The sequence below is a fragment of the Marmota marmota genome, unplaced genomic scaffold, assembly GCF_001458135.2.
Source record: "Marmota marmota marmota unplaced genomic scaffold, marMar, whole genome shotgun sequence".
Taxonomy (NCBI): domain Eukaryota; kingdom Metazoa; phylum Chordata; class Mammalia; order Rodentia; family Sciuridae; genus Marmota; species Marmota marmota.
Window position 1 is genome coordinate 28,607,914 of NW_026000249.1, and position 21,093 is coordinate 28,629,006.

General features: G+C 36.5%; 1 protein-coding gene across 2 annotated transcripts in view; it reads left to right on the plus strand.

Annotated features, from left to right (window-relative positions):
* The first annotated feature begins 642 nt into the window (after positions 1 to 642).
* The window catches only part of Usp9x (ubiquitin specific peptidase 9 X-linked), a 108,397-nt gene continuing 87,946 nt past the window's right edge, over positions 643 to 21,093 (plus strand). The window contains exon 1 of one of the 2 annotated variants that reach the window (XM_015488111.2): positions 643 to 1,132. The gene's annotated coding sequence lies outside the window, so the exon portion shown is untranslated. The remainder of the gene's footprint in view (positions 1,133 to 21,093) is intronic. The other variant, XM_015488112.2, reaches the window with a different exon arrangement.

Genomic DNA, 21,093 nt, shown 5'->3' on the forward strand with positions numbered 1-21,093 from the left:
TTTTTTTTTTTTTTTTTTTTTTTTTTTTTTTAGTAGCTCCTGCTTAAATTAAGTGTTTTTTTTTGGGGGGGGGGTTCCGTAGTTATAACGTTAATTGCATTTTCATGGTGCAGTTTACAGGTGTGTATAATTGATTCAGATTTTCTGAATTTAACCGAGTTGTAGGTTTAGGTTAAATATTCATGCTTTCTTTTGGGAGGAGAGAGTGTAACCTTCTTTTACCTGGAAACCCCGGAGTCTAAATACCGTTCGTATAATTTCACTCTTGAGGAAGAGTCATTTTGGGTGCATTAAGAAAGTTTTCAGCAGGTACTTAACCCTCTCTTGGAGCTGATTATTTACCTTTATGATAGAGGACTAGTTAGCCTTGATTAGCTTGGCTTTCTTAACCCTTACACTTGAACTTAAAAATAGAGACTGCAAACTCCTTTAGATCTCACTGGTGGACTGATTCACTGGGCTGCCATTTTGGTTTCAGCAAATGCCTTCCAAATTCTTGGAAAAAAATATGCAATAAATTTACAAAGAAGTCAGCATTTGTTTTCTCAATTTTTAAATTCATGTGCTTTGTCATATTTGTAACTGTAACCTTTAAAACTATTGTTCCAGTGTTTGGCTTGAGGGAAAACCTGAAGTATTCTGAATCGATATTCCAAGGGTGAACTCAAAAATGTTTTTGATATTTTCTAACATGTTTTGCTTTCTCTAATTTAAAAACGTAACTTTTAGACGATACCATTTCTTCTCTTGACTCCTTTCCATAAAATTATTCCCCCCTGTACATGTAACTGTTGTTAATTCTTGTTATCTTAATGTTCTGCTGTTTCTTTTGTTTGCTGACCTTGGTAGTTTCTGAGAATTTCTGGAGGGACTAAATAACAGCAAAGACACTACATGTGAGAATCTATATTCTTTCAAAAAGTAACTTCGAAGGGTAGATTTTACCTTTCACCAAATTATTGAGGTGTCTTGTTGGTATCCCATAGCCCTCTTATTTTTAATATCGGTGAATGCTCAAGTAGGATTTACTCGGCTCTTTTGTCTTCCAGGATCTTGAAATACCTTTTCTGATATCTCAAGAAGACGAGAGATTTCGTGGATATCTCCTCAGAGATCATTTTTCTTTGACGTGGTATTAATAATGCTGCTTATAGTTTTGAAAATGGATGTGTGCCATGAATTTGCCAGTCATCCAGTTCTTGATTAATTGGATACATGCAAGCGTTCTTCTAGTGTATTTTTATTTCATGAGATCAATTTTAATGTCTTTATGCACTAGTTTCAGAATTTTAATAACCAATCCTTAAATCAGGTTAAAGAACGTTATTTGAAATATATACATATGTGCATTAAAGGATTATTTCTCTTTTGAATCTTTTGGCAGTAAGTGGTGGGAGGGGTTCTTATCCCATGGTTATTGAGCTACTAGTTGATTTTTGTTCTAAAAGAACGTAATGCTTTCATTTATTGCCCGCATTATATTTTCCCTTCTTGCTGGTAGGTTTTAGGAATCTTGAAATGGTTTTCATTTCAAAAATTGAGAAACAGAGGATTCTGGTTTCCATTTGGTTCTTTTTAAGAGCTATATATTTGAAAGCCGTCTATTATTAAGTTCTTGTATATTTTAGCATAGTCTTTTTTAACTATTTGGGGAAGAGTTAATACATTGACCTCAACTCTTATAATCAGTTGGGAGTTTTTAAAAACCTGATTCGGGGCTTGGGCAAAGGTATATTTTGAAAGCACTGTGTATGATTCTGATATGCAGAGTTGAAAACTTTTAAGCGGATAAATAAGTGAATGTATTTTCCCCAACTGTTTTCAGTTATCAGTATAATTAACTTTTATTGAGTATTAATTATATGTCAGCACTATTAAGCATTACATTTATTATGTACACAGTATTATTTCCATTACACAGGTGAGGGTCTGAAGTCTGTGGGGCTCAGCCAGTGGTGCTTCAACAAATGTGCCATGTTAGTGAAAAGATATTGATTATTGTTTTTTTTTTTTTTTAAATTAGATCTTTTGAATTGTTTGCTATACCAGAATACCTTTACATTTAGTTTTAAGACTTATCAAAATGTAATTTGAGAAATATCTTTGGCAAGGGAGATGTTGAAACTTTGTAGCAAATAGGTTCTTTGTCTTCCATATGTCTGCCACAGTGTTCAGAGTGATAGTTAAGTTGCTGGGTTTGTTATGACTAAAATAATGTTAGACAATTTAACATTCCTAAAAGATGTAAAACAGGCATTTGTGCCTGATAGGTTATTTAAATTATCCCATAAGCGAATGTTTAGTATTGTGAAATTCTGTTACCTCAACTTGAAAATTCTTGAGTTTTATGTAGTTTAAAACTAGTTTAATTTTCACAAAAAACTTCAAAACTAAGGGTTTTGCTTTTGCATTTTTGTGGCATCATTTGATAATTGTTTCGTGGAATGAACAAAATAGCAATAACAGACATTTGTTTGATGTTTGTGTAATTTCTTTGATCCCCTTTGCTACATTCTGTGTGGGAAGAAGAAACTTAAAACTGTAGGATCTCTCAGCATTCCTTTTTTTTCCCCCAGTGCTGGGGATTGAACCCCAGAGCCTCCTGCATGCTGTAGCTCTACCAGTAAGCTGTACAACTATCCCTATGAGCATTCTTAATATGACATAAGATTATTCAAAGCTCTTTGTTAAATTATCATAGAAAATAGGATTTCAGTATTAAAGTTAATGTAATTTACATAGGGAAAAGGAAATATTTGCACATATATATTGGGGCTTGAATTTATCATTCAGTTATTACTATTGGTTATAAAGTGATGATCATTGTAATATACTTTTTTTTTAATCTTTATTTTTATGTGATGTTGAGGATCAAACCCAGTGCTTCACACATGTGAGGCGGGCGCTGTTCCACTGAGCTACAGCCTCAGCCCCATATAATATACTTTTTAAGGAATGGAATGTGATACTGTATTGTTAAGATATTTGACCTAAAATTTATTCTAACGTACCCATGTTAAGTCCTGAGGCCTTTAACATACACCCCTGTGTCCTATATGTATATTCAGGAAATGAGTTTCCAATTTGATTCTTAATTACTTCCAAACAGGGATTTTCTGCCTCAACTGTATATCAGAATCATCTTTAGAGCTTTTTCAAAGTATTTTTGCCTAGGTCTTATTCTCTCTAGATTGTAGTTGAGTAGATTTGGAGCAGGACCTGGGCATTTAAAATAAACTTCTGGTGTAGCTAGCTACTAAGGTATAGCTAGGGTTTGTTTGGCTGCTGCTTTTTTTTTTGGCAGTTCATTTTAGGGAAAAGGGAGGTGAGACCCTTTGCATTTTGTTTTTTACCACTAGGCAGCAGTATTCTTGCATGAATTTAGTTTTGTCAGTCACATTGCCAAAAGTTCCAGACTCAAACACAAACAGTGAAAAATTCAGACACTAGATTAATAGGTGTCAGGTCAGGGATTACACACACACACACACACACACAATCTCATTCACATACGTGTAGTACGTTAGTTTGTCACTTTTGAGAACCTTATGGTTCAGCTCCAAAATTAGTATGTTAAATATCTGTGAAGGCATTGCTTTCCTTTTTAAAAATTCAGATATTTATTGGGGTCACATCCCTAGCTCTTGGTATGATATTTTAAAATTCTTCACTCTTTTGCTTATACTCTTCACTACTTGGAGTCACTTGACCCTAATAATCCTTCTGTGATGAGTCTTGGAATAGATCTTGGTGATAGTCAGACCCCCTCATTTTTCAGATGAAGCAAATGCATGCCTCAAAGACATAGGCATGTATAGATTACCTTTTTCATGAAGCTATTTCTGTATGCAACAAAGTACATTATTTTCTAAACCATTACTTTGTAATTTATAAAATTACTTTGTAATTTATAAAATTAACACTGAGTTTTCTCCCTCCTAATGGATATGGTCCAGGATTCTGTCCTTTTTTTGTGTGTGTGTGTATTACAGATCCCCTAGAGTAATGCCGTTCACAATAACTGTAACTGATCAATCACACGAGCTCTGTACATGTTAGACGCATGTTAACCATTATCAAATGAATTGTTTGCCTTGGGATGATTTTGAGCTTGGTAGTCTTGGATATTAGATCCCATCTTCTGCAGTCCGAATTGGGACAAGAAGAAATTTAACCAACAAAGAGAGCAGGGGAAGCCTCCCATTCCTGCTTTTTATGCCCATTTCCTTCCTGTAGACTGGTTATTGAGGGTTGTAAGTTTTGGTTGTTGGTTACATCTTTTTCCATTATTTTAAAAAATATTTACTATTTTTTTAGTTATAGTTTCACACAATACCTTTATTTATAGGTGGTGCTGAGGATCAAACCCAGGGCCTCGCACATGCCAGGCGAGTGCTCTACCAGTGAGCCACAACCCCAGCCCCTACTTGGAACTTCTTAGTCTACCCCTTAACTTTGACCTCAGAGAGTATGGAAATTGTCTTATGGTATTAGGCCCACATTTTACCTTAACAGAGTGTTTTGTCTGTGATCAAGATAATGTTAGAAGGATTTGGTTATTCTCCCTGATAAGACCTCTAATTCAGAGCAGAGATCAGCAAACCTTTTCTGTGAAGGCCCGGATAATGAACATATTGTACTTTGTGAGCTAAGGCAAAATCAAGGACATTGGATAAATTTTGTATTAATGAAATTAAAGATAGTCATGTATAATTCAAGTCTGAGTACAATAGAATTTGGTGTTTGTGTAGGGGGTAATACACCATTTTGCTTAATTGGGGTTTAATCCCTATTATCAAATTGACGAATGTTTCTGTGTGAAATCCATTCTCAGTTTGTGGCCTAAATAAAAACAGGAGGATGAATTTGGTCTGTGACCATGGTTTGCTGGCTCCTGGCTACTAGCAGTGGTTCCCAAACTGGAGGGCTTATTAAAACAAATTGCTGTGCTCACCCTCAGAGTTTGATCCTGTTTAAGTTTGGAGTGGGTCCCTAGAGTATGCATTTCTAACAAATTCCCACACTGGGAATCATCCTTAGAGAAATGCTGACTTAAAGATGAATTCCAGCATATCCTACTTTTTCTTCAGGCTTATTACTTTGTCTAAATCTATCTTGAATCTTTTTTATTTTGTATTTTATATTAAATCCAATAATTGTGTATTAAATTGCCTATTATGTACATAGTATTATGTATTAGGTAATATACAAGGTAACAGGAATACAAGGTAAGAAAGGATTGTCCCTGTCATATATACTGGTTAGAGTGAATTTAAGAATCAATTTCCAGAAACACTTTAGAGGTTAAGAGTCTGTGAGACAACACCATTTTGAAAGCAGGCCAATGGTGTAAGCTAAACTGGAAAAGGGCATTGTCAAACACAGTAATATTTCATTAATTTGGTGTCTTGGGGGATAATGTTCTGTATAAATTAATTTTCAAAATACCAAAGCTTGCTACTTAAGCCATAATTTAATATTTAATGGAAAGCTTTCTAAAGATGTTATGCTTTCTGTAATTTGTATCTGATTGTGAAGTTAGTATGTTCTGTCATTAAGAAAAAGATTGGGGAGCATAAGGGGGTAAAAGATAAAAGGTAAACAAAAACCCTACCTCTACTAATTTCACCATATAGAAGCACCCATATTATTTGAAAGGTCTATTTTCATTTATCTTTTATCTTTAATTAGATGGGAAATACTGTAGGTACACTCCCTCCCCATTCTATTTTTAAACTTTCTATAAATATTTTTCATAGCCCTATAATCTTTTAAATGAGTTTATCATTACATAACTTCCTCCATGTCTTTTAAATTCTTCTTCTTTTTCTTTTTCTCCTTTTTTTTTTTTTTTTGGTTATGCTGTGATGAACTTTTTGGGGTAAATGCTTTCCTCTGAATTTCTAATTATTAAAGATCCTCTTGAGTTACATAACCAGTTTAATAAGTCACATTTTCACAGATCTTCTGTCTTCTGCCTCAGGACTTGAGTATGTGCCATGTGTTCATCCTGAAAGGCTTTTTTGTTGTATTGTTTTGAGTCATGGTCTCAATATGGTAAGGTGCAGGCTGGTCCAAAACCCCTGGACTCAAGGGATCCTCCTGCCTCAGCCTCCCAGGTAGCAAGCAGTACAGGTATACACCACCATGCCCAGATGAAAGACATTATTTTTATATCCCCCCCTTTTAAGAGACAACTTTTGTAAAGACTGTTCAAAACTCTCGTCATAGTTAATTTTAATATAACTTTACTACTTGTTTTCCCATCATTTTTCTTGTGATCCCCTATTCCCCCTTTACTTCTCTCCCAATTCTCCATAAACCTCCTCCCATGTGTTCCCACTTCTATGGTTTTGTTTTGCAATACCCTATTAAAAAGGTTTTTTTTTTTTTTTTTTTTGTAGTTGTAGATGGACAGAATACCTTTATTTTTTAATATATTTAAAAAAATTTTTTATGTGGTGCTGAGGATGGAACCCAGTGCCTCACACATGCTAGGCAAGCGCTCTGCCACTGAGCTACAGCCCTAGCTCTCCAGTATCCTTTTTAGGAGTTCCCTTTGTCTGGTAATGCCAGTTATATTATGAACATAATTTAATTCTTTTAAGCCTGTTTCATTTTACGTGTCTGTTGATTTTCTCTTAAGTAGTTACTGATGTGTACAGGATACTTTACATGAACACCGAAAGACTCCAGGCTCTTTTTTTTTTTTTTCTTAATTAAAAATTTTTAAATGATTTTGTTTTCTTGATAATATATTTTTATTTTTTTAAGTTGTAGTTTTGGTCTTTGTTTCCTTAATGTTCTGTGAACTAGGGAAATGAGATGACAGTGCAGATTATAGTTGGATATAGCGAGGGTCTTTTATACGAACTTTACAATGAGCCCTGCTTTCTGGATACTATACCTTTTTTTCCATTGAAAAAATGTTAGTCTTTAGTTGTGATAGATTTAATTTTTGTATAGTCTCAACTTCAACCCCAAGCCTCTCCTTTCTTAAGTCAGTCAAGTTCAGACTTCTGTGCGGTACTTATGAAAGATTTTTTTCTGTTTTCTTTTTGCAAAATAGTACTGCCTGAGAACAATTTGGTTTCAAAAGCTTTACTGTGTTTTTACAGCTATATCTTGTTTACTTGCAAGTTCAGGTGTATTTTTATACCAAATGACTGAAAAAGCAAACTGAATATCTTTGAGTCAGGGAACTGATTAGGGATTTGAATCTTTAACTTTAGTGGTTTAGGTTGTGCTAGTTGGGTTATGTTGACCTTGTTAGGTGGTGGTGAATGAAGTAGAAAAATATGGCAAATGTGTGATAAAGCTTATTGAAAGATGAAGGTAATGGGGGTTTGTTTTCTTGCTTTCTGGGAGCAGGGAAAACCCCTAAAACCATGTGACTTTATTGTTTGACTTTGAAAGATTTGACTTCTGTCACATTTTCAGGAATAAATTGTTAGTTTTTGTTGTTGTTGTTGTTATTGTTTTGAATCAGGGTCTGCCTATATTACCCAGGCTGCCCTCTGAACTGGCCATCCTCCCACCTCAGCCTTCTGAGTAGCTGGTTATTACAGATATGCAACCACCTTGCCCAGCTCAGGAATGCATTGTAAATTAAATTAAAGGATGATGCCAATGTATAGCATTTGTCTGGATTGTTAGGGAAATGACTACAGGAAATCTCACTTACTTACATACATACATATATATATATACACACACACACACTTGTTGATGGACCTTTATTTTATTCATTTATTTATATGTGGTGCTGAGAATCCAACTTGGTGCCTCACACATGCTAGGCAAGCACTCTACCACTCATTGAGCCACAGCTCCAGCCTTCATTTACATATATTTAATCAGTGTGTATATGTCTATTTACTGTGTCTTTTGTAGAAGTATATTAGTGAGTTACCAGAATTCTTAATGAGTTGTTGACTTGGAGCTCCCTGAGCTCAGGCAAAAGGGATTGTGGGGCCAGACCTAGAGTTGGTGCAAGAACCTAATGGAGTGTGTTCAGGTGTATTCCTTGTCTGATGTCAGAGCATGTCATTATTTGAGCCATATAAAAGCTAAGGATTGCCTTGATACTCAGTTCATTGTGAGAAGGGGAATCCTGTCAATGAATCATAAAATCATAGGAAGATTATTTGGTTTCTATTCAGGTACCTAGCCTTAAGAATCATGAAGTGTGTTCTCTCCCCAAAATTACTCAAAACTCTTACTGTGCCAGCTAGTCCAGTCTGCTGTAACAAGATTATCCCCCTTCCCCTTTTCTTTTGTATTGGGGATTGAACCCAGGGGCACTTTCCTACTGAGCTACATCCCCAGTCATTTTTATTTCGAGACAGTCTCCCTAAGTTGCTGAGACTGGCTTCTAACTTGTGATCTTCCTGCTTTAGCCTTCCAAGTTCCTGGGATTACAGGCATGTACTACAGTGCAAGGTTTTCTTAACCTCCCCAGCTAATCAAAGGGTCCATAGCTGACCCGGGTGCTCCAATCTTCATATTCCCTGGTTTTTATTATTGGAGCTCCATCTCCTTTGAGCCACATGCCATCTTTGAGGAGTATTTTCTAATTCTCTCCAATTGGAAGTGGTCTTTATTTTCTCTGAACTTGGATAGCATTTTTCCTATGCTTCTGTTTTGTTCTAAACTCTTCTGTTTTTTCTTTGTATTTCTTCAGAAGCAGCTCCTGGGAAGGTGACTATGGGAAGTTTCCTGAGGAGAGGTTTCCCTTCACCCCCATAGTTCTAGGGATTGAACCCAAGGGTTTGTGCTTGCATGTGCTCTGCTACTTATTTTGAGACAGGATCTCACTAAGTTGCCCAGGCTGATCTGGAACTTATGATCCTCTTGCTTCAGCCTTCTAAGTAGCTGGGATTACAGGCCTGTGCCACCACTCATGGCTCTGAGTGGTCTTTTATGAGTGGCTGCAACTTTCTTTAGTTTAATTGTGAGAGAGTAATGGGTAATAAAGAGCTCTAATCTCAGTGAAAAGGCTTGGCTTATAGTTGTAACTACTAACTAGTGAGCAAGTGGTTTAACCTCCATAAGATTGTAAAATGAAGAACTTGGACTGGGTGATGGCTATCTTACTGTAATGACTAAAATGAATCCATTCAATAACATTTGATGCAGGGCGAGTATAAAGATAATTAATCTCTACTTTCAAGGCTCTTAGGTCAAATGGGCCAGACAGACAACTATCCAGTTGAGTAAGAGCTGTGTGGTATGAGGGGCTGAGGAGCACTGGTAGAGCTTGTGCTTAGCACGTAGGAGGCCCTGGGTTCAGTCCTCAGCACCTCAAAACAAAAGTGGAAAATGCAGTGGTAAAAGAGTTGAAGAAATTATTTGGTTTGGGTTTGGGTGTGGTTTACTGGTCCTCAGAGGTGTGCCTTTTTAAAAAAATTTTTTTAAATGTTGATGGGCCTTTATTTTATTCATTTATTTTTATGTGGTGCTGAGAATCGAACCCAGTGCCTCACACATGCTAGGCAAACACTCTACCACTGAGCCGGAACCCCAGCCCAGAGGTGTGCCATTTTGATGGCTTTTATAGATTAGAACAGGGACTTCCAGGAAGGCAAAGGATTGATGTGAGATCAGGCAAGGTTTATATACCGTGACACTGTTTGGCCATATTATTGTTTGTTGTGGGATGCTGTCCTACTCACTCCTGACCTCTCTCCACAAGTACCGTTCCTCTTAAATTGTGACAACTAAAAATGACATGAGACATTTCCAGATGTGCCCTAAGAGCAAAATTGAGAATCATTACTTGATAAAGGATCAATGAAAAGTGAAAGGATAATGTTTGTGGAGGAAAAACTAGCAGAATGTAGAAGGAACACTGGAGTTACTGAGAGGGATGGGGCATGAAGATGAGACTACAAAGGTAGTTCGAGACCAAGTTCACAAAGGATTGTTTGAGTGTCATGTTAGGGCACTTAAATTTTGAGATAATGAGCTAGGCCTTCAAGTTTAAGTGAGACTGTGTGTGTATATTTGTTTTTAAGGTAATTCTGATGCCCACATTGATTGTGTTGGAAGAGAGATAGCAGGGTATTGGGACAGTGTTTTAATAGTTCTGCTAAGTGATGATAAACAATGATTTAGAGAATGGAATATAGAGGAATGAGATTCACAGGGCTCCCATTGTATGAGGGATGTGCTGCTAATTTGACTTTGGCTTCTCTGTCACCATTGGAGTCCTGAGCAAAATACTTCTCTTGTCTTCTCTTTCAACTCCTTCTCCTAACCCCAGTTCCCTTTCAGTGATTGCTGTTGCTGTTTGAGGTGTGTTGAAAGGGCAGAGAGAGAAAGGAATCTGGGTTATAGAAGTGGATTATTAACATACGTGTTTTTCACCTTCACCCCTCCCAAATACAGGGGGCTAGAATCTGGCATCAGAGTGTGTTAACTCTAGGCTCTCCTTACAATCCTCATTACACATATAGAGCACAATTTTTCGTATCTCTGTATGTTTAATGGCATTCATATTTTACGTGAGAGTGATGTAGTGGAGGGGTAACTGGATTCCAGTCAGAAGAGCTGTATTTTATAGTTCCAGTTATCCCACTCTCTGTATAAATTCATTTCACTAACTTTTTGGGTTCTTTTTATGCTTATGTGTAAAATCAAGGTGTGTATACAAGACATGACTTAAGGTAGGTCTTTTGTTTTTACCCTTAAGTTTTTAATTTTTACATTTATCAGCAGATATGTGGATAAAACTGGAGTCTTGAGAAAATTTCAATTAAAGCAAAATAAAGTAAAAAGTTAATAGATTTAGGAGTTGTTGGATTGACACGTAAATGGAAGGATAGTGTAACAATTTGAATGTTTCCTCCCCTATGATTCTTTGCCTTTGTGGGGTCTGGGAGGCTTTGTTTTATTTAGAATGGGTTAATTGTACTTGGCCAATAGCTCATAGTGTGAATTTAAGGACAATACACTTGGTAGCCAGGGGTATAATTTCTTTACTGGCAGAGCAGCTTACAGTTTGGTTAAGGTTTAGAGTTGTTTCACTTTGTTTTCTAGTTGGTTGTTTTTTGCAGGGTGCTGGGAATCTACCCACATAGGCTACCACCAAGCTATAACCCTAGATCAAAGCTTGGTTAAGTTTTTATCTGAAGTTTGGCTTAACTTTTAAGAGCATTACAGCTGTTAAAGTGATATGGCCAGCTAGGGAAAATAATATTTACCGGGGAATTATGTTTTTGTAATTGAAGATGAAAGTATACAGGTTCGTACAGTAGCAGTGAGTTTTGTCTGGCATAGATGATTTAGAGAAAATACTCAGACCTCATTTTCATTATTGTAATAGAGCCAGCAAAAGAAACTTATTTTTTAATTGTATTTCTTAGCCTAGTCATTCTCAAACTTGGTCTCAAGATTTTTATGCTCTTAAATTATTGAGGACCCCAGAGAGATTTTATGTGGGACTACATCCATCAATATTTCCTATTTTGGAAATTTAAATATATCTTTAAAAATTATGTATTTAAAAATAACCTATTGCATGTTAGTGTATTTTTATGATAAAGAATTTTTCCAAAAGAAAAACCTTGGTGAGATCGGTGACTTTGTTTTACAATTTTTGTTAATCTCTAGAAGCTAGATTCTCTGTTTTTGATTTCAGTCTGTTGTGATATAATATTTCATGTAGCCTCTGGATGAAGTCCTTTGTAACAGAGAGAATGACAGTGAAAACGGCAAACGTCTTTTTAGGGAAATAATTTTGACCTCTCAGTTCCCTTGAAAAAAGATCTCAGAGACTCTAGGAGTCCCTACACCACACTTTGTTTTGGGGGAAGGGTACCAGGGATTGAACCCAGGGGCACTTAACCCCACTGAGCTACATCCCTAGCCCTTTTTATGTTTTATTTAGAGATGGGGTCTCCATAAGTTGCTGAGGCTGGCTTCGAACTTGTGATCCTCCTGCATAGCTGCTGGAATTAAAGGCCTACACCACACTTTCTTGAGAGAACCAGTGCAATAGAATGCCAAGCCAGGAGAATTCAGTATTATTTGAGTGACTACTTATCTACTGTAAATTCTTTAAACTGAAATTTATAACTTACATATAACAAAGTGTGCTTTCTTTCTTTTGTGTGTGTGTGTGATACCTGAGAACCCAGTGGTGCTTTACTACCCCTGAGCTACATCCCCAGCTTTTTTTTTTTTTTTTTAAACTTTTGAGATGAGGCCTTGCTAATTAGCTGAGATGTCCTTCAACTTGCCATCCTTTTGCGGATTAATGGAATTTATGTATTTAAAACTCCATTAGAGAAATCAAGGCAAATGTCCATCAAGTGATGAATGTATATGTATATATTATATATAAAATGGAATATTTAGGAATAAAAGAAATGAAGTACTGATACATACTACAACTTGGATGAACTTTGAAAACATTCTTAAGTGAAAAACACCATTTACAAAAGACCTCATATTATATGATGCCATCATATTATATGATATCCAAAACATTTCAATTCATTGAGACACAGAATAGGTTAGCTTGGGGCTGAAAGGGGTGTGGAGGGAATTGGGAGTGATTGCTACTGATGGGTATGGGGTTTCTTCCTTCCACCAGGGGTTGGACCCAGGGCCTCACACATAAGCCTGTGGTCTATACCCCATACCTCAGCTCTGGTATGGGGTCTCTTTTGGGGGTGAAAAAAATATTCTGAAATTGATTGTGGCAATAATTGTACAACTGAATATATGAAAACCCAGTTAATTGTAGGCTTCATCAAACGGTTTGGTTATATTAATTAGATCACAAGGCGCGGTAGGTAATCTCATTGAAAAGGAATTTGAAATTCTTTGGTTTCGTTTTTCAGATCCTTTACACCTCTACATTTGCAGCTTCAGCAAACTAGTCGTGGAAGATCCCAGGCAAAAAGATGAACACAAAATGCATATAATTAATGATTTGCTTTGAAATGTTGACTATGATGAAAATGAGGTTTTAGTTTCAGTGTGTTGGACCAGCATTTCATGACTGGATTTATAACTTCTAAAAGTGTTAAGATAATTTTGACAAACATGATAAATGCTATTAACAGAAATTGAGTTGTTTATCTTAATCTGTCATTTCAACAGAGTAGAAGGATAAATGTTACAGAAGGTTTGAGTACCTGATATGTGACTTGTTCTTAATATTTTAGGTCAACATTACTCACTTTTTTAATTGATTTGTTTAGGGACTGGAATTTATTGGAACCTCACACCCTTTGTAAGTATGTAGTAAATAAAGGAATATGTAAAAGTGTATCTTCGTCTTGAAAAGAGACCTAGTGGTATGTACATGATAAATCCTCATATTTTAAAGGGCTATAATATAGATGATGGTGAATATTAACTTTCTGTTCCAGGGTTAGAACTGTAATGTGTATCAATGACAAAGGAAATAGGTGGGTTGGGGGGGGGGTCTTTTTCGCACACAGTAGTGGGCCTCACAGTGTTGTGGCAAAATGTCCAAGGGGAGAAAAGATACAGCATTTCCTAAATTTGGAGCACTTAATATCCAAATCTTAATATCCTGTGAGCCATCCCTCCCATTATCTGCAAGATTCTGGCCTTTTAAGTATCTCTTTGTTGACCTTGAACATTGAATTTATGTTCAAATTAAAAGGTTTTTTTTTTTTTTTTTTTAAAGCAAGTCTTCTCATTTCTATGATACTGTTTGATCATAAGTACGTGTACTTTGGATTACCTGAATGATTTTGCCTTATAATCAAGAACAGACAGCATTTCAGTACTTATTAGCTCTGGTTTTTTAATGTCTTGGTGCTCAGTTGTACCATTTGTTTTGTGGGAATATAGAGATAAACTTAACACCTGAGTTGTTGGCTCCAAGGGCAAATGATGTCACAGCACACCATGTATACAAAGTGGTATAGTAATTCAAGTAGAAGTAGGAGAGCTGTCTCCCATGTGATATGATATATAAAACTCAGAGGAACCCATGCCTTAGCAGAAATATGCTGCCATCTGTCACATTCTATTAATATTAATGATTTTGTTTATATTTTGTTTAAAAATTTGTACTGATTTTATAGTTATGTAAGAGCAGTAAACACAAGGAGTTTAATCCTAATTTCATTTTTGCATATATTTAAGGAACATTAAAATAGAAAGTAACTGAATTAGCTTTAAAAAAAAATCTGTTAAAGTAGAACAGAATTAGTAAACTTGAGCCAGCTTGGTGTTGTTGATAGGAACCTGGTGGAGTTGGATTATTGGAACTGAAACTGCAATGCCAATGTTTACTAGGTTATTTCTGTGTTTGTGTGGGAAAGATACTTATATTTCCACCTAAAAAGATGGTTCATTTGTTTATCCTTTCATTCAAGGGATAATATATTAAGTTGTGTAGCACTGCATAATTTTGATGTCAAATTGTTATGGTTTCTTTAATCTCTCCACTGTTGCATTTTCTTCCCACTATCACATTTTCTTGGGAGCCAGCACAAACTCTGAATACTGTGCTATGAATTGTCTTATATTTCAAGTCAAGATATCTTATCCTATATACCTTTAAAAAAGTAGGACTAAGTAATTTTAAAGTATAGTAGGATTTTGTGTTAATGGAATAGAATAATAAAGACAGTTTACATTACTAAAACTGTTGGAGTTCGCTTATATTGGGAGAAAATCCTGGTAATTTATAGTTTGGAGAATAATTTTCCCCTGGGCTGGTGTGGAGATCGTAAGGAGCCTCTGAAGGTTCAAATATAAGAATTGTCAAGAGTCAATAATAATCTGATTAGCATTTCAAGAGAGATATAACCAGCACTTGTTAAAACACCTACTATTTACTGGGTTCCTCTTGTGTACCTGGCACTTCACATACATTCTCTCATTAAAGCTTTCCAACAATTTCTGGAGGTGTTAGCCACCTTCAGAGAAAAAGATGATACTTGAAAATTAAACATCATCTGTTGAAGGCCTTTTATATTGCAGTATATATGCATGGCTGAAAAAACCCTTGCATTCTACAAAATTGTGCACCAAAAAAAAGAAAAATGGGATTAAAAGCAAACTGCTCAAAAGTGGTGTTACTTTGTAATTAGAGTACTAGCAAGACGATAAAAATTGTAATAAAATAAACAGGATAGTTTAAAAGGTCTTAAATTCATGACAAACTATAATAAATAACATGACTTTTTAAAAAAGGTATGGTAACCTGATGGAAGGGCTGGGGTATATATAAAGAAGGATTGAGGTTATTGAGTTAGGAAACAAGGCTGAAATGCATAAAGATCAGATAGAACCACATAAATGCTTTTAAAAACAGCATGTGGGCAAAGCCAAGAGGAAGAATGTGGGGGATAGAGATCTGGTCCAGACCTGTAACCCCTGCCTCTATGCTGAGTTCAGCTTCTGTTACTCACTGGTACAAAACATTAATATGTTGGGGGAAGCTGGCAACTACCATTCTACTTTCTTTATAAATTTAATGATTTTAAGTGTACTTCATACGAGTGGAGTCAATACAATATTTGTGTTCTATTGTGACTGGCTTATTTTACTCAATGTAATGTCTACACGGTTCAATCATCTTTAATGTAACAAAATTTTCTTCCTTTTAAAAGATGAATAATACTGTGTTATTTGTACGTACCACATTTTGTTTCCCCATTCGCCTTGGACATTTGGCACTTTTTGGCTACTGTGAGTAATGTTGCTGTGAACATGGATGTACAAATATCTGTTCAAGTCTTAAGACACTCAGAGGAATAACTGCCAGATCTTAGTCATATGGTTAAATTCTAGAACTTTTTTTGAGGCTTAGCCATATTGTTTTCCATGCAGCTGCACCATTTCACATTCCTGTCAGCAATACATGAGAGTTCTGATTTCTTCCCATTCTTGTCAGCACTTACTGTAGCCGTCCTCCTTGGTGCAAAGTGGTACCTCATTGTGGTTTTTATTATTTCTTTGATAGTTAAAGTTGAGCATCTTTTCATATGCTTACTGGTCATTTGTTTTTCTTCTATGGACAAATGCCTATCAGATTCTTTGCTCATTTTTTAATTGGATTGTCTTTTATGAATTCTTATATTCTCAATATAAGTCTTTGATACACGATTTATAATTTTTTTCCATTTTGTGAGTTCTCTCTTCACTGTCTTTATGTGTCCTTTGAACCACAGGTTTTTTGTTTGTTTGTTTTTGTTTTTTTTTAAGATTTTATTCTTTTTGGTGAATCCAGGGCCTCTCACATACTAAGCATACACTCTACTAGTGTTACACTCCCCACCCCCAACCCCACTTTAAGTTTTTAATTTGGTGGGGGAGGATACCGGATATTGAACCCAGGGGCACTTGACCACTGAGCCACATCCCCAGCCCTATTTTGTGTTTTCTTTAGAGACAGAGTCTCACTGAGTTGCTTAGTGCCTTGCTTTTGCTGAGTCTGGCTTTGAACTTGTGATCCTCCTGCCTCAGCCTCCTGAATTGCTGGGATTACAGGTGTGCACCACCACGCCTGGCAAAGTGTTTTAATAAAATCTAATTAACTGGTTTTATTATTGTTCTTCCTGATTTTGATGTTTTATCTGTAAGAATCCATCACCGCATCCTAGATTGTTGAGCTTTTGACCATACATCTAGGTCCTTTTGAGCTAATTTGTGCTGTTAATGGGAAACATTTTTATATGTAATAATCCCAACAGTTCATTAAATACAGGTGGTTGTTTTATACAATGCATTTCAAATGAGTTAAGAAAGAAGAAACACATTCATACTGTTTCCTTTATGCCGTACTAGGAATTGAAATGAGGGTTTTGTGAAAGTACTTTGCTCCCGAGCTATATATCCCCAGCTCCTGTGCTGTTTTTTTTATAATTGCATAATTGGAGTTACCAGTGCTCTTAGTGATCATACCTACCAAACTCTCATGCTGTCAACTGATTTTTTTGGGAGAGGGAAGGCGGTTACCGGGTGTAAAACCCAGGGACATTATACCACTTAAGTTACTTTTTATGTTTCATTGTGAGACATGGTCTCACTCATTTTCACAGGCTGGCCTCAAACTTGGCTAGCCTCCTGCCTCAGCCTCTTGAGTCAGTGGGATTACAAGCACGGGCCACCTTGGCCTGCTGCAAATTGATTTTTTTAACTCCATTTTTGAAGAAGTTTTGTTGATCGTTTTGTTTTTCTCTTTCAACACATTGAATTTGCTCCATGTTTCTGATTGAAAAATCTTCAGCTAGTCTTATTGAGAATCCTTCCTCTGTGATGGTTCGCTTGCTCTTTCAATTCAATTTTCAATTTCGAAATCTCTGTATTTGCCTTTGGCAGTTTGATATTTCTCATTTTGCATCTCTCCGTTTAATAAGTGATTTTCATTGAATTTGGAGCGGTTTTCGACCATAATTTCTTAACGTCTTTTTCTTTCTGGGACTCTAATTGTACATGTTAGTGTGCTTAAAATTGTGTCACACATTTCTCTAATTCTTTGCTCATTTTTTTTTTTCCTCCTTCAGATTGCTGTATCTAACAATCTACAAGTTTGCTGATTGTTTCCTCTGATGATTCAACTGCTGTTGAACTACTCTGGAGTTTTTCATTTCAGTTATTGTACCTGACTCTTATTTTCTGTGTTTTTTTCTTTAATTTCTGATAGTCTTTAAAAATTGTCATCATATTTTCCTTCAAGTGTTTATCCTTGAGTCCTTTGAACATACTCATAATAGCTGTTTTGAAGTTTTTACTAACAGTCTGACATCTAGACCCTCTCAAAGCCAGTTTCTTCTGTATACTTTTTTTCCCCCTATATGAGGGGCCACATATTCTGTTTGCTTGCATGTCTTGTAATTTTGGGTTTAATACTGGACCATTCATATTATGTAACTTTGGATACTGAATCCTCATTCACCCCAACCACCATGGCCTTTGTAGTTACTTGCTTGTTTATTTGGTGACTGCCTAAGTGATCTTAAATTCTATCTAAACCCCTACCCACCACCATTATGCTAGCTCTGATGTTCTTCAGAGGGCATAACCTTAGTCCTGTACGTAGTAACCACCTTAGGGTGGGAATGGTTTTAGTTTAGCAAGGCTTTCTTGGTAAGTTCCTGTCTTAGGGCAGGTCTGCCCCATTGACATGCTATGTTAGCCTCTTCTAATTGCTGCCTGGTTGCTGTATTGTTTTACATGATGCCTTGGGATATAAATTGCCCCATAGTCTGATTCTATGAAATTCTCATGTTTTGGGGGGATAAATTACCACACCAGTGTTGGAAGTTTATTTTGACCTCAGGAAAGTTATACTTAGCTCTCTGTTTCCCTGGTTCTCTCTGGTAAACTGAATCACCCCCCCCCCCTTAAACCAAGCAGAGTCAGTTTACTTCGAGAACTTTAGAGTTTTCTATTCTTACAGGTAGCCTTTTCCCCTGGCAAAAACTTTCAGAATTGGTGCAGGATGGTAGCTCATTTCTCTAACTGCCCTGCTTCTTGAGCAGGGTGCTGAGTGGAAGCAGCAGCCTCTGGTCTTCTCAGCTTATCTCCTGTCTTAGAACCTTGGCTCTGTGGGTGAGGTGGGGTGATGGCCATCAGGACTGCAGTATTCTTGGTTTGCTGCACCCAGGGTTGATCTTCTGCCCCAACAAGTACTTCCTGGATGGGAAAAAATAAGAACCCCAGGCTTTTCAGCCACTCCTGGCTTGCACTGGAGGCTCTGCAGTTGGGGGTGATGGATGAGAAATGCTGGTTGCCTTCCTCTACAGGGGGAGATACCACCAACTGGGAGGGAGGAGCCCAGAATTCTGGTACTAATCTGAAGTGGAGCTTCTGTCCTGCTGAGCTGGTTTACGTGCCAGGCTGTGTTCTAACTTTAGTATATGGTAGGTTTTCTTGATTAAAAGTTTCTTGCCTTCCTGTATGTCCTTAGGACAATTTCCAGAGACTTTAAATGTTTTTATTTAATTTTTTTTTAAACCTGTTATGGTTTCACTGGGGAAATTGCCCATAGAGCTTCTGATGCCACCATTCCAAAAGTCATTTTTTTAAAAAAATATTTATTTAGTTTTAGGTGGACACAGTATCTTTATTTTATTTTTATGTGGTGCTGAGAATCGAACCCAGTGCCTTGCGCATGCCAGGTGAGCGCACTACCATTTGAGCCACATCCCCAGCCTCCCAAAAGTCATTTTTTAAGCTGAATCCCAGCAGGTCGCTCAGGAGGCTGAGGCAGGAGGATCATGGGTTCAAACTCAGCCTCAGCAACAGTGAGGCGCTAAGCTACTCAGTGAGATCTTGTCTCTAAAATAATATACAAAATAGGGATGAGGATGTGACTCAGTGGTCCAGTGCCCTGGAGTTCAATCCCTGGTACCAAAAAAAAGAAAACCTCTCCAAAAGTCATTTTTAATTTAAATTTTATTCAAATTGACTGACCACTTAAAAATTCCTGTTTGAGAATGCCTTGGAAAAAATGCTTAAAGTTTTTGAATCTTTTTAAGCATTAAAGCTTCTAGTACCCTAATTGTGTACACATTACTTGATAGACTTCAGGATGGACAAGTTTTGAATAGGAGTATTTGGCCAATTAGCAAGCATTTCTAAATGAATAAATTTCTGCTGCCATAAAGAATTTTGAGCTCAGGATACAGTTCTGTGACTGTATGACTTCTAGGAAATTAGCCCTAGGAAATAGCTACAGATATATACAGTGATCAAGTGGCAAAAATTAGGGGTGGATTTTAAAAAAAATTAATGTTGGAAACAGAATATGAACATTTAGTTCAAGTAACATTAGAATTTAACAAAGATTAATTGGACATCTTCATTTGCATTTTCTGGATTATTGATTGGAGGTGGTGAAGCTGTCTAGAACTAGTGTGGGGTGGGGGCCTTGCTTAATATAGTTGCCTTCACTTTCTTTGTGTCTAATTGAACATAATGTAGATAAGAATGGTAACTTCTATACCCATGATGATAGCAGTGCTGGTGGAGCTAAGGGAAACACTTCTTTAAGAAGGAAGGTTTCATTTTAAAATTACTTAGGGATAGATATTTAGGTTTCTGGCTGTGGATGGCAGCTATTTTAAAATGGTGCATTTCAGACAACTTAATATGAATTCTTATCTGTCTCTTAAACTGTTAATTTTTTAAAGATTTTTTTTGAAGTTGTAGATGGGCACAATCCCTTCATTTTATTTATTTGGCGCTGAGGATCAAACCTAGTGCTTCACGCATGCAAGACAAGTGCTCTACCACCGAGCCACAACCCCAGCCTTGAACTGTTAATTTTATAATGTGATTTTTGATTATGCCATTTCTTGGGAATATAGCTAATTGTGTTTTAAAAGAATACTTAACATGGGAAAATCACATTAAGTGAAAAATTCAGTTTTGTGAAATATTTCTGTATCAAAAATATTTGATACAGTTTACCTCCAGGGTGGGGATGTTATGAGATTAATGGTAGTTTGTTCCCCCTTACTTATTTTCAACATTATTAATGTACAGTGTGGTGGTTCACACTGGGTAAGTGGAGCTTGTACTGCCTGGGCTTATCCTGGAAATACCATTTTGACAGCTTCCTTTCTGCCCTAGTTTCATTTCATTTCTCCCTCTCCCTTTCCTTTCCTTCTTTTGGATTGTACTTGGGAATGTTCTCATTGAGCTACAGCAACAGCCTTTTTTATTTTGAAACAGGGTCTTGCTAAGTTGCTCAGGCTGGCCTTCAAGTTGAGTTACTCCTGCCTCAGCCTCTCTGGTTGCTGGGATTACGGTGTGCACCAGCATGCCCAGCTTGCCTCAGTTTCTGAGGATTAGATGTCTTGAGTGGAATAGTGCCTGATACATAGTAAACACTCAAATTTTAACTATTAATAAGGAAAATTTTATTTAAAATTTGAAGTGTGTCAACCTGGTAGCAATAGTTTTGAAATAGAGGAATGGGAGAAAAGTTGAAAAATTGAAGGCTAATTGTGAATTCATTATTTTTATTTTGTATTGTGCTTCATAAAGTGTTTGGGTTTGGGCAATTTCTCTGTGTGTCAAGCCTGCAATACCTTATATCCTTTCTTGTATGGAAAAACTATTATATAGGATACTTTTTCTTTAAGATAA